This window comes from Drosophila simulans, chromosome 2R (assembly GCF_016746395.2).
Source record: "Drosophila simulans strain w501 chromosome 2R, Prin_Dsim_3.1, whole genome shotgun sequence".
Classification (NCBI taxonomy): domain Eukaryota; kingdom Metazoa; phylum Arthropoda; class Insecta; order Diptera; family Drosophilidae; genus Drosophila; species Drosophila simulans.
Window position 1 is genome coordinate 6138663 of NC_052521.2, and position 12365 is coordinate 6151027.

Below are 12365 nucleotides of genomic sequence, written 5' to 3' on the forward strand. Positions count from 1 at the left end.
TTATGTAATGCCCATCCCCATCCCCATACCCATCCCAGACTGGAATAGTTGCTCCAAGTTTGCCGCCTCCACGACTAATTAATCATCGACGTTTATCCGACTTGATGCAGAACTAAACAAATCGCTTCAAATTATTAAAATCATTTATAATGCGAACGATGACGATGAGCCACGCAATCCGGCGGACTCGACGGACTCGGCGGCGAAGGATGAAGGATGTGCCGCGTGCGTCTGGCGCCGGCCACTGAAGATGGCCACGTCCGTGGAGTCCTGCTCCTCCTCCTCCGCCGCCGCCTCCTGCTCCCAATTCCGTTTGTGTTTCTGCTGTTGCCGTACATAAATCAGTTGCCCATATTAACCTCCTCTCCGGCAGCCAGATACTGTGGCCAAAGGAAGGGGAAGGCAGGACACTCCACTTCATTGGGGATGTGCTCGTGCTCACCAGTCATTTTCCATAATTGGTGGTGATAACCAAATGGACGGAACGCCGGGAAGAAATGTAACTACCGTCTACATTAATATATTTTCTCTATCGACACTTATAAGCTCGGAATTACAAAAAACAATTGTAAATGAATCAATGAAGTTGATAATATAAAATTTTCAAACTAATATGTTCGCAGTCTATTTATTTCTAATGAAATATATCTACCAGAATGGTCTAACACAAGTGTTTTGAGTGCTGTAACCCATTTTCTTTCATACAAAAATCCATGTTTTTCTTGGATTAAAGTCGGAAGTATCTGAATATAATGGCTTGAATTTTAATGTACGGATTTCTTATGACTTGTTTTTGTTACCATCTCTAGAGAGGTTCATACTAACTAGTCGTAGTTTTATCCGGGCTCGCGTTTGCTTTTCCATCCGCATTCTTTTATAGACCGCGTGACCAATTAAAGTCGATGTTGTGCGTTTTATTTATGTGTTCTTGTGGCAAGCGGAGGAGGAGTGCGGCAGGAGCTGGAGGAGCGGAGGTCCTGCAGGAGCACCGCATTCGCAACGCCTTCCATTTCCTCATTATTCGCACATTCGTTAGGGAGCGGGCACATATTTCTCGCAGTCAGCTTATCTCGCAGGCGCTGACAGCCAGGAATGCGGGGCAAAAGGACCTACCCTCGCACACACACGAACAGACACAGACACATGGAGCGCGCAAGGACATCGCAGCCAAATAAATTATGTGTCCGTCGCGTCCAGCTGAAAACGTAAACAAAATTCCAAGGAAGTAAGGCAGCAGCAGCAGCAGAAGTTGGGCTGTTGACCATGGTCAGGATTTTGGGAGCAGGTTAACCTTGACGCGCTGGCCAACGCGTGGTATACTCGATTTGATTATGGCGATTTCAAAGCTTGCCTCGGGCAGCTGCAATTGCCGCCATTAAATCCAAAAACCAAACACTCGAACAGAAGGCTAAGCAAATACGTGCCGCACATATAAATTTCAATAAATCTATTTATGCCTGCTCCGCAAACTGTGGCTGCAAAATGTCCAGACACTCCAAACTAATTTGCGGTCGACTGGGCGAGACTGTAACTGGCGAGCTGAGCTCACATAAATCCACTATATATGTGCATAGATATCGTGTCAATGGGTCACTGAGCTCACCGACTCTGACATTCAACGAAAAGTATAGGGGAAAAGGGCAGACTTCACGGAACTTTTGCTGCTCAAGTTTTTTGGCGATGCCTGCACAACCATAATCAGTGCGTGGTGCTGGAGGTGCCCCGTCGCAGGTCTGCCGGCACATGCATGCCCCAGTCCGTGCCCCAATCCGTGCCCAATCCGTGCTCCAATCCGAATGCGAACCTGTTACGCCTGCGATGTGTTTCTGCTCCGTTGGCTTTTTCAATCAAATTGCTGCCCAGCCAGAGATCACAGACACTGTGATGCCATGCGGAAGCGGGAAGGTCGCTATTCGGTTAGATGATGGCTTGGCCGTCCACTGTGAGCAGAGTTTTCTTCGAATCATTCAAATATTTTTTCGATTTACATTTATATAGATCTTTAATAGGCACAAATGTCAGTTTAATGTGAGTATGTAGATATGCATTTTGGTCAAGTTGGATATCCTTAATTGCCTTCCACAGTAGATTTACAATATTTCTCGCAGTGCAGCCACTCCTCGAGCTCTTTGGCCAAGCAGTGCCAATGGCAGCATATTTGAAAAGTTTCTAAATCACGCCTGAAGAGCCAGATTTTGAAAGGCAGAAGGCGACTGCAAATATTTCTTCAATGAAAATGTGTGGCAGCCAGAGACAAGCGCAAACATGGCTTAATAACTCATCCGTGAGGGAGTGTGTGCCCCAGTGTGTGTGTGTGTGTGTGTGTGCGTGTCCCCAATTCCCCAATAAAGCAGTCAATGGCAGCGGCAACCCTAGCCAACTATTTACCATCGTTGACCCTCCTCCTCCTCCTCCTTGAATGCCCATCCCCATACCCATTCTAATACCCATCCCACTTCCATTGCCGCCCGATGGATCCCAGAGATTGCGGTGCAAAGTGTCAGTTTGAAGTTGAGCTGTTGACTCGTACTCATTAAATAAAAGATTGCATGTTTCCAGCCCTTTGTTCGGCAGAAGGACACTGGCTAATCCTCTCCTGCCCCATTCCTCAGCCCCTCATATCACATGTCACTGGGTCCATCTCTGCAGCTTGGGAGTTCGCATCGAGTTAAGTGCCGAGCCAATGTAGCTTTCAAATAACTTTTGGTATCGAATATTTAAGCACAAACTTTTTGACATCGTCTGCGGTGCCGGCGAAATGGAAGAGGTCCTGCCCCCACTCCGTTCCTTCGTCCTTCATTTCTGCTTCAATTAACACAGACTGCAAGTAGGTAGTGAAACTTTCGGCACTCGCATCCGAATTAACAGAAAATAATTCATTGTTTGTGCCGGTGGCTTACAAATTCAAATTTCTGCAAACCGAAATGGCCAGCTACATGGCCAGATATGTGAGCAATCTTACGAGCTGTGGCTCCTGCGGTTGCAGCTGGAGGCGTTTATAGTTTCTATAAAAACCATGGAAGAAATAAGAGGCATGACTGCGCTTGACTGCGCTGCAAAATAATATATGATCAAGGCCTTTAATTTTAAATTAAATTATTACTTTAAAGATGTCTTGAAAAGCACACACCACATTCTCTTTTTACAAGAGGTAACTTTAAAGTAGAGGTAACTTCAAGTAATTCATTACTTGACATTGCCTTAAGGACATTAAGGACCTGTATAATTTATGACTTAAAGATACATTTATATATATATTTGATAATTTAAAATATTTTCTAGCTTATTTACCAATTATGACAATTGACCAGTAGGCCCCAACATACCCGAAATACCCTTCCCGAAGTCCGTGTGTGAGCAAAAATAGTTGTTGCAGTCGCCGGCAGTTGTTTTAGGAGCTGGAAAAACTTATAATGTGCCACAAGATGCATGAAGGCAGACAGCAGAACACACCTCGGCATTCATTTCAGTTCGCCAGCACATTAGGGATGGCTTCCGTCCTTTTGGCCGCATCCTGTTAATTATGCACGCCAGCTGCTGCAGATGCAAATGCCGTAGCCTACTTTTGGGGCATCGTTAATTTGGAGTGCTTAAATTCGTTCGTACTCTATGCCGGAGAAATGCCCCCGGCTGGTGTCTGTTGCCTGGTGTCAGTGGATCCTGACACGAGTTGTGTATACGCACTGTGTATATTTTCACTGGCCCAACACCTCTGCAGGATGGAGGATGATGGCTGTCGGCCTCACAGGTGGGATTTTGATTTTTGGTAATCACATCGAGATACATATGTACTCCGGTTAACCTCGGCCGGCGATTGTTTGACTAGACAGCCGCACACTCTCCTAATTTCCATGTGTTGTCTCATTAATATTCATGGAAATCGCTCACGCCAGACTGGGCCGGAGAAAAAGCAGCCAGCTCAGGAAATTTGCATAAATTCAGTTCGGTTCAGTACCCAGTTGCCAGCCATCCTGCGGAACTCGGGCTCTTGAAAACGTCCTCTTGAATGTGGGGCGTAAAAAGTTGATAGTCGCATTCAAATAAATTTACAAACAATTTATGGCTGCGAATCGACAACCGCAGAGATGCCTGCCCACGTAATGCGGTGCAAGGCAGCTGGACGGCGGAAACAATAATCAATTATTGGTTGAAATCAACTCAACGGGATTATTGAGTTATAAATGATTCATAAAATATTCTGCGGCACCTGATCAGCCCACCCCGCGCACCATTTCACATTGCTCGCCACTTTGGCTTTTGCGGTTTTAACTGACAAATGCCGTGAATAAAACAAGTCCATCTGCCCGAATCCCTCGTCCATGAAGGGATTCCAGTCGAGATATCGTCGCTGGGCTCGGGCTAATTAAATTTTGTGCCATTGCCGCAAAGCTGACCATAAATAGCCGGAAATACAGCCGGGTTTTGTATGGTTTTACACTTTAAAGAAAGTATGTGAAATCCAAAAATAGGTCAATAAAATGTTTATCTATTTTTGATCGATATTCCAAATATGCCACAATTTATACTCATTGAACACAAATTTGAAATTTGTCAAAAAGAAAAGAAAAAGTGCATTGAATTGAATTTTCCATACTCTTAACTCTTAACTGGTCCACTCAAAAGGAAATACGTACGCAATCTTTTTTTGGTGTAGCTCATTTCGAAATTTGATAGTGTTTGTTCAAGTGCCGAGAGTTAAATAAATGAAAAGCGTACCCGGGCAAAGATCAAATCGGAGGCAGCAATTAAAATGTCATGAGGCTGCTACTTTAAAATTTCAGATATCACTCATTACGCATACGCCCTGTGTGGGCCGTGGGCCAAATGGCAGGAAATAATTGTCAGCTGTCGCTCGTTCGCAGTTTGCCGTTCGCCATTCGGCGTCCGTCGACTCTTTCCCATTCGGTTTACGGGTCACTGAACAGACGGAAAATAAATAAAAGACGCAATTAAAAAGAAAGTAGCAACGCCCCCTCCCCACCGCCACATCCTTGCCCATGCGACTCAACTCAATTTGTTCATTTAACTGCTTTTATTTTTATTATATTTACATTTGCTTCACGCTCGCTACACGCTCAAGAGATAATTACGACAATAATAAGGACACATTGTCCCTGTTGCCTGTCAGCGCTGTTGCCCGGGCATTTCTGCACACGAGCAACGAGAAGGACCAAGCGACAGATACACACACACACTCAGACACTCGCAGGGGGACAGGAGACAGGACACATGCTGCTGCATCCTCGCATCCTTGTTCCCCCTACCTCCTGGCTTTCTTTTTGCTGCCGGCCAGCGTGCGATGCCAAATTCGCAGCAAATTGCACAACAAATTGCTGCTGGTCAATGCTGGCGAAAGCCGCCAATTGGTGGGTGGAAATGGGTGTGTACGGGTGGATGGGTGTTGGCCAGGAGCCGGGGTCATGCAAAGGGTAAGCGGAGCTGAGAATAAAGTTATTCAAAGGTTGCCGCTGCCTTGGGCGAGAGCGAGTGAAAAACGCGCCAAAGTTTGCCAACTATGTTGGGAAGGGGTAGAAGTGGAGGAGGGTGTGGATACTGAAATCTCCTGCAAGCACATTACACACTTTGTTCTTGCCACTCGGGGACCGGTGCTCGACCTTGACTTCACCCAGCTAAGGGCTGACAGATAGCCGATTCAGTAAATTCAATTCCCCACCTCGGGGCCACCCATTTGCCAAGTTCCCCTCACCCACCTCGGCACCGCCCGCTGACACTCGCAGGATAGCTGGCATTCCGAAATTTGACTGAAACGTATACGCCCCGTGTGCGCGAAGGACGAGTGGAGAGCGAGTGGTGTGGCATGGTGTGAGCAAAACTTTACAACTTTTTCGCATGTGAAATAAAGCAAATTTGTAGCATATTCTTCTTATTATTATTCCTCGCCTGCAACAGTTGCAAGTGCTCTGCATTCCGTTTCATAAATTTCATTGTCTGCCGACGAAAGTTCCTTCTGCACGGTGCATAAGTTATGGGCTCCAATATGCGATGCTATAAGGTAATATACAAATTGAAATTTGCGCAAACAAGACGTGTGACTCCATCGAGGACGTACATATGAGTAGATATATCTCAGGACTTCCCCATTTCCTTGACTGCTGGCACTTTGCGGGTGAAGGCGAGTGCGGGCGAAAGTTGATGCGATTTATTGATCATCAGATTGGTTGCGCAGGATGTGCGAGTACGAGTATATCTAAAGGTTATTAGCTGCTTGAATTGTTTTACTACTCGTATTTCAAGTTTTTATAGTGACTTAGAACGACAGGGGAAATTTAACAGAATGACGCATAAATAGTTTGGAGTTTTAACTAAACTTTACCAATGAATAATTTTCGGATAGAATGGGAGGTGTACACTTTGGATGCTTGCTGATTATATCTGACTTTTTAAACTTTACGTAGCTATAGATTTAGAGACTTTCACATCAGGTATAACTTTATCAAAACTCTATTATTAAATGCTCGATTTATGCTTTATTTATGAATTAGTTTAACAATCTCAATATATTTTGGCTTTCAAAAAGCACTCCTATATTTCGCATTTACAAGCCTGCTGATTGTTTTCACCCATCTGCAACTCAAACTCGCCACTTTGGTTTTCTGGTTTTGCCCTTGCTATTCCCTTTGTAGTTGCCGTATCTTTTTCATCTCGGCACGCCCCACATGACACAATTAATATGTTGAACCCCGGGCTGGGATACCATACCACCTAGTAACCCCCTTTTGACCCCCATTCGCAAACACATCCCCACCCATGCCGCTGTCATTACACCGTTTGCTATTTGTCGTCGCCGAGCGCTTTGTTGTTTTGTCAAAACGCGCTGTCAAAACAAATGCTCAACAATTTTTCAGCGCCCGGCGGACACAATTGTTTGGCTTCCGTCTCATAGTTGTGCTCCTGCTCCCCATTCCCCGTTCCCTGCTCTCCTCTGATGTCCCCCAGTTGCTGGCACCGCTGACAGTTGACAGTTGTCAGGTTTGTATCTTTAAGGCTGGAGCTCCTTTGCCAGGCAGACGCTGATGTTCATCACCATCGATGCATTCGCGAGTGGCGGCGGCGGAAGGGTTCAATCCCGCTTGATAAATGGATAGCGACGGGAATTGTTTTGTTCAAACAAATTACTTGATTGGCGGGCGTTATGAGTTATAAACGCGACTGATTTATGGCACTCCTTCGTAGAATATTCAAGCTGTTGAGTTTATCTGAAGTTTACTCCGCTTGTGCGTGTTTTGGCAATGAACAATGTGAAGTGCGGACCGTAATGGCAGAGGCATGCACCCACCAGCTGCACTGTAAAAAAAAACCCCTGTCACATTACATTGTAGCTGGACATTCAGAACTTTGACTTACGTAGTTTAATCACATGAAAGTTTGGTTTTAACATAAAATGGCACTTGATATTTCAAGGGTCTCATGTTTGTGATCACATAGTGGTTCATTTCGGTGAAATTCATTTTAGGTGCACTTTTTATGACAAGTGTAACCCCTTCGCCACCGCTCGAGGGCATTTCTTTTAACAAATGCCGAGGCATGCGCGGCTTATCCCCCATCGAAACCCACAAGGCAATTAGCAGACTCATGAAGCTGTCTTGGATATCAACACAAGACTAACACCAACTGACACCCCACAACGCCCAGCAACCCCATCACTTTGCACTTTCTCCTTTCCCCGGACCATTCACACGCACAGCTTAATCGTCTGGCAGCTGGTTAGCCCGCTCCCTTTTCAACCAGCCACCCCCATGCCGCATATTTATGAACTTATTTGCTTTAAAATAAATATTGTCGCTGGCCTCCCTCCTTTCCCATTCTCTGCAGCAGGCAAAGGGTCGAGGTCGGACTTAAGGGATTGGGTCTTAAAAAGGGGTTTTTCTGCTTATAAGTGGATGTGGGCGAAAAGATGCCGCTGCGACGCTTCGCCGACACTTTCTCCGTTTTCGCAGCTATATGTTTTTGCGCCCGTGCATTTCCTAAGCAGCTTACTGCTTATGAGCCGCTTTGCCAACACCAACTACGTCCAGGATGTCAGGATTTGAGGATTTCAGGATGCCAGCAGCACCACTCAGTGGCCGTGTCGAATGGCGCACGGATCGCTCTCTTCCCCGAAAGAATAGTGACGGCATTTGGAACTGGGAACTAACTGGAAATGGGGCGCTGGTGAATGCTAGAAATGTGTCATCACTTGTTGTTGGCGCCCAAACAACTTGCGCAATGTGCAACCTGCAGCATAGAAAAGTTTCGCTCACAATGTGTGGCAGGCGGCACCTCTGGAATTGGAGTCTTGCCACCCGAAAAACCCACTATTGCAGATACAAAATGCTCTTTTGTGGCAGTCGCAGCAACAACAGCGAAATGGAAAAGTAAGCAAGTTAGCAACGAAAGTAAGTTGGGGCAAGAAACAAACTCCTCGGCGCACGTTTCATGCATTTTCACTTTGTAAAACATTTTTGATGCGTACGTGCTGCACCCGAAATTCTATTTAAAGTTTGATTAGCCGCACAAACACTCCCCACTTTTACCCACCTCACCCACTCCCCCGTCCATGTGTATACACAAATAATTAAGCAGACACACACAAGTTTGTGCTCCTCATGTCGGAAGATAATTTTCCCAAGCGGCACACCTGGCGTATGAGCAATGCGAGCGGTATGGCAACTTGTGGGCGAAGATGGTGGGCTGGTGAGGCGGGGCGGTGTAGGTGTAATTAATTTTAGGTTGTTTGCAATTAATTGCCACAATGCAATTATGAGCAATGCTTTCAGCCACAATCGCCGGGCTCCGTTGACCTTGTTACCCAAATTATTCGCAGTGCACCTTCACTCCTCCAAAAGCAGAGCAACACTCGAAAGGTAGAATAGGAGTTTTCAGTTTAAAACAGATTCTTCAAGGATGTTAAGAACCGACTCAATGAGAAGTTTTTATTAAATATATTATAATATCTTTTTGATTTTACATGCCTTTTTATGTGGTTCATATCCGCTGTTAAGTGTCAAATAAAGGGAATTAATTAATAGGCCAATCCACCCGTTAAGCCGATACTTGCTACCGATCCCCGCAATATCCATTAAGAAGCCTGAAAACCTGAATTCCGTTTACTGCACTGCTCACATCTCCAGAGCCAAACATGTGTGTCAGTACCCAACTGTGCCAAGAACTGCCGGCAGATGTCAGGCTGCCTCCTGTGGTGCGGCGACATGGAGGCAAACCGAAGATGTAAGCCACAAAAATACTTGACAATTTGTTTGCAATACATTTTCCGCTTCAGGTCCCCCCTCCCAAGGCTCCACCCCGCCCGCTCGACGTCCTGCAGCATCAGCATTTTCTCAGCTCGATAATTTTTTCTACTCGAGCGAAACTATTATGGCTGCAAGACCCCATCGACAATCTGGCCAAGATAGGAGCGAGAGCGGCGAAGAGAGCAATAAGTTCATAAAACAATTGGCTCCACTTGCTCCGATTTTCATTGCCTGCCATTTTGTGTGACCTGCGATGACCAGCCAGAGTTCGAGTGCTCCACAGCTCCAGAGCTCGTGGTGGCCCAGGGTGGGGGCCACCACACCCAGTGACACATGGGGATCCATCGGTCTGTGATTGAAACTCGCCTGCTGGTCGGCACTTGAGCCCTAATTGGTTTGTTTATATTGGCGCCCCCGGATAGATGCAATCAATTGCACACAATGACGCCAATTACTCCCACTGCCCGTGGTGGCAGACACGCCCCTCTTCACAAGCCCTGCCCCCAAAACACTCACATATAATTAATAATTTTTGCCTTTTATGCTTTGTAATTGCTTTGGCATTCGTAGGCAATTTACTATTTACCAAATGATAACGAGGCACAGCAACAACATCAATAACTACACTCTGGAGTGCACTCCAGCATCACCGCACCACTTCTGTATGCCACCCACCTCCAACCTCCTCCGCACAAACCAACCACCACCCACCTTCTACCGCCCACCAGGACCCACAACCACCCACTCGTATCCACACCGCATCAGAATGTACCAACATTTTCTGGCTTCGGCCTCATTGCATATTCAGTTGGCTGTGTATGTGCACTGAAAGAACTGGTACATTCGTTAAATTTGGAAATACTATTCCTTTTTAGGTTTTTAAAATATATTTATGCGATCTAAGGATTTTGAAATACTGCACACAAACTGGGAGATTCAAATGCGATTTTAGTTTTAGTCATAAGATTTAGAAGTTATTCTTTAAATAAATCATCGAAATGTACTTATACCTATTCCAATTGTATTAAGAAAGTATCTCGAGCGACTTAATTCTAATACAAAGTTACCCATCGCTTTCTCGCAGTGTGTGTAAGTGAAGCTAAGCGAGATGTTGCAGCTACTTGATTTCTCAATACCTATGAACGTGAGTGCGAATGTTTCTGGACGTGTGGATGTGCCGGCATTACAACTGCAGATGCGGCAGAGACAGGTGGTAATGACTGGCGGCAAGGAGGTGGGGGCGGGATCAGCTGCAGAGGGACGAGGGCGGCTTAGATGGTCGCCGTAATTAGCAGGGAATTTAGCTGCTGCCGCCAAAGCCAAGCTTCAATCCGAGCTAAAAGCTGAAAGCGATGCATTAAGCACAAGTGGCGAGGCAATCACGGCAATGGGGCAGAAAGCGAGAGTACTAAATGCGAGTAATTAATAATTGCCAACTGAACGGCGGTGAAAGCCCGATGTTGCACGCTCCTCAAGACGATTTGCCGTGGTGATTTGTACACGCGCTTATATCATCCAAATGAGCTGTTTATGTAAATGCGTATATCAAATTAAAAGCCATAAAGCCGCGGACAGGACCTCGCACCGCAGACCGTCGTCCGGTTTTTATGGCCCCGTGACTTCATTGCCCTCGCTACTGAGGCGACGTAAAAAAGTCCAGAACTGGGTTTGATGGCCCTGCATAAATCTTTTCTAATTGCAAGGACACGCAGAAAGTCCTTTCTCTTTCGCCAGCCACTTCATATTTCGAAGCAGAGTTCTGTCGAAGCCACTAATTGAGCCAGAGATTAAGTTTGATGAGCACACACACAGACAGACGGAATGAATCAATGCCCGAATGAATCACTGATTCCCTCCGAGATTCCCAGCCTGGACATGGAGTGCCCAGGGCGGCGCGTGAAACGTAACAGGTTTTTTATGCACTACGTGACCATACAAAGTTGGCGAAACTGTTTCTGGGTCGGGGTGTCGCATATGAAATAACAATCCGCCCAGTCCCACCCCGCCCCACCTGCCTACCGGCTGGCCTATATCAAATAATTACCGGAACTTGAACGTATAACCAACAGTTTCCGCCGACGAGCCGGAGGAGGTGGAGGAGCAGGTGAGTCAGGGCTCGAAAAGTGGGACAACCCAGTGCGCGGAAGGGTCTGGACATGCACATGTCCGTTTATAATAATTCACATGCAATGAAAATGTCAATAATTGTTGCTCCAGCCGCTCCACGAGGGAATTTATTGAATTACATTTAAGGCCTCACTTCCGAGCCAAAGTTTCGTTTTCGGTTTCGTTATTTTGTCATCCGTATGTATGATATATATGCGTGGGAATACTAGGGGCAAATTATGCAAATGTCTTGGCCATTAGCATAAAGTGATTTTGATGAGGCACCAAAAGTGGACTTTATGCTCGGCTAGCTCTGGACACTGATTAGGGTTATGGTCTGGGAAGGATTCGAGTTGCCTGCCGCCCGTTTGTTTTTCACTTCTGGCCAAACCGTTTTCACGGTCAGCCGGACTTCTCTGCGGCTGCCTCTCTTCAGGCCAAACTGCCGTATTCAGCAACTGGCGTATAAGAGAGTGTTTTTGGCGAAAGGACTCTCTGTACGTGGGCTCAGTGCGGTGTTTTGCGGTTGTGGCGACTGTCAAGCGAATAATCCTTCAGGAACGCCTGACGTCACCGTTGCCTGGTCGAGAGGGGATAACATGACAAACTAGTTACGTGCATAAATTATATTTGAGCTCCCCACCTGACCCACCTGCCCAGGGAACGTGTGTGCGTGACCCACTCCTTTGATGGATGAATATTTTCTGGTGGAAGTGGCAGTCATCGGATGATGATGATGTTATGCATAAATATTACCAGGGGGCTGGGCGGTGCTTATGGAGGTGTGGAGGGTGGAGCTGAAAATGCAATAAGTTAATGATATCAACACGGACCAGGACACTCTCCATCGCCGCACCATTTTCCGGAAAACCTAATCCGGGCTAAGTGTTCGAGGGCGGGGACGCAGACTAATGAACGTTGCTAAAGAAATTATGCAGCACTAAAAGCTCGCAGGACACGATGGCTACACACAAGGACCCCAACTCGACACGAGTGTCCTGCACATCC

General features: G+C 46.3%; 1 long non-coding RNA gene across 1 annotated transcript; it reads right to left on the reverse strand.

Moving 5' to 3' along the window:
- Positions 1 to 5867: 5867 nt before the first annotated feature.
- LOC123327083 lies at positions 5868 to 6392 on the reverse strand. The gene is made up of 2 exons (XR_006541541.1): positions 6071 to 6392; positions 5868 to 6006 (listed from the first exon to the last, which is right to left on the reverse strand). It is a non-coding gene; the product is annotated as an uncharacterized LOC123327083 (long non-coding RNA).
- Positions 6393 to 12365: the final 5973 nt, after the last annotated feature.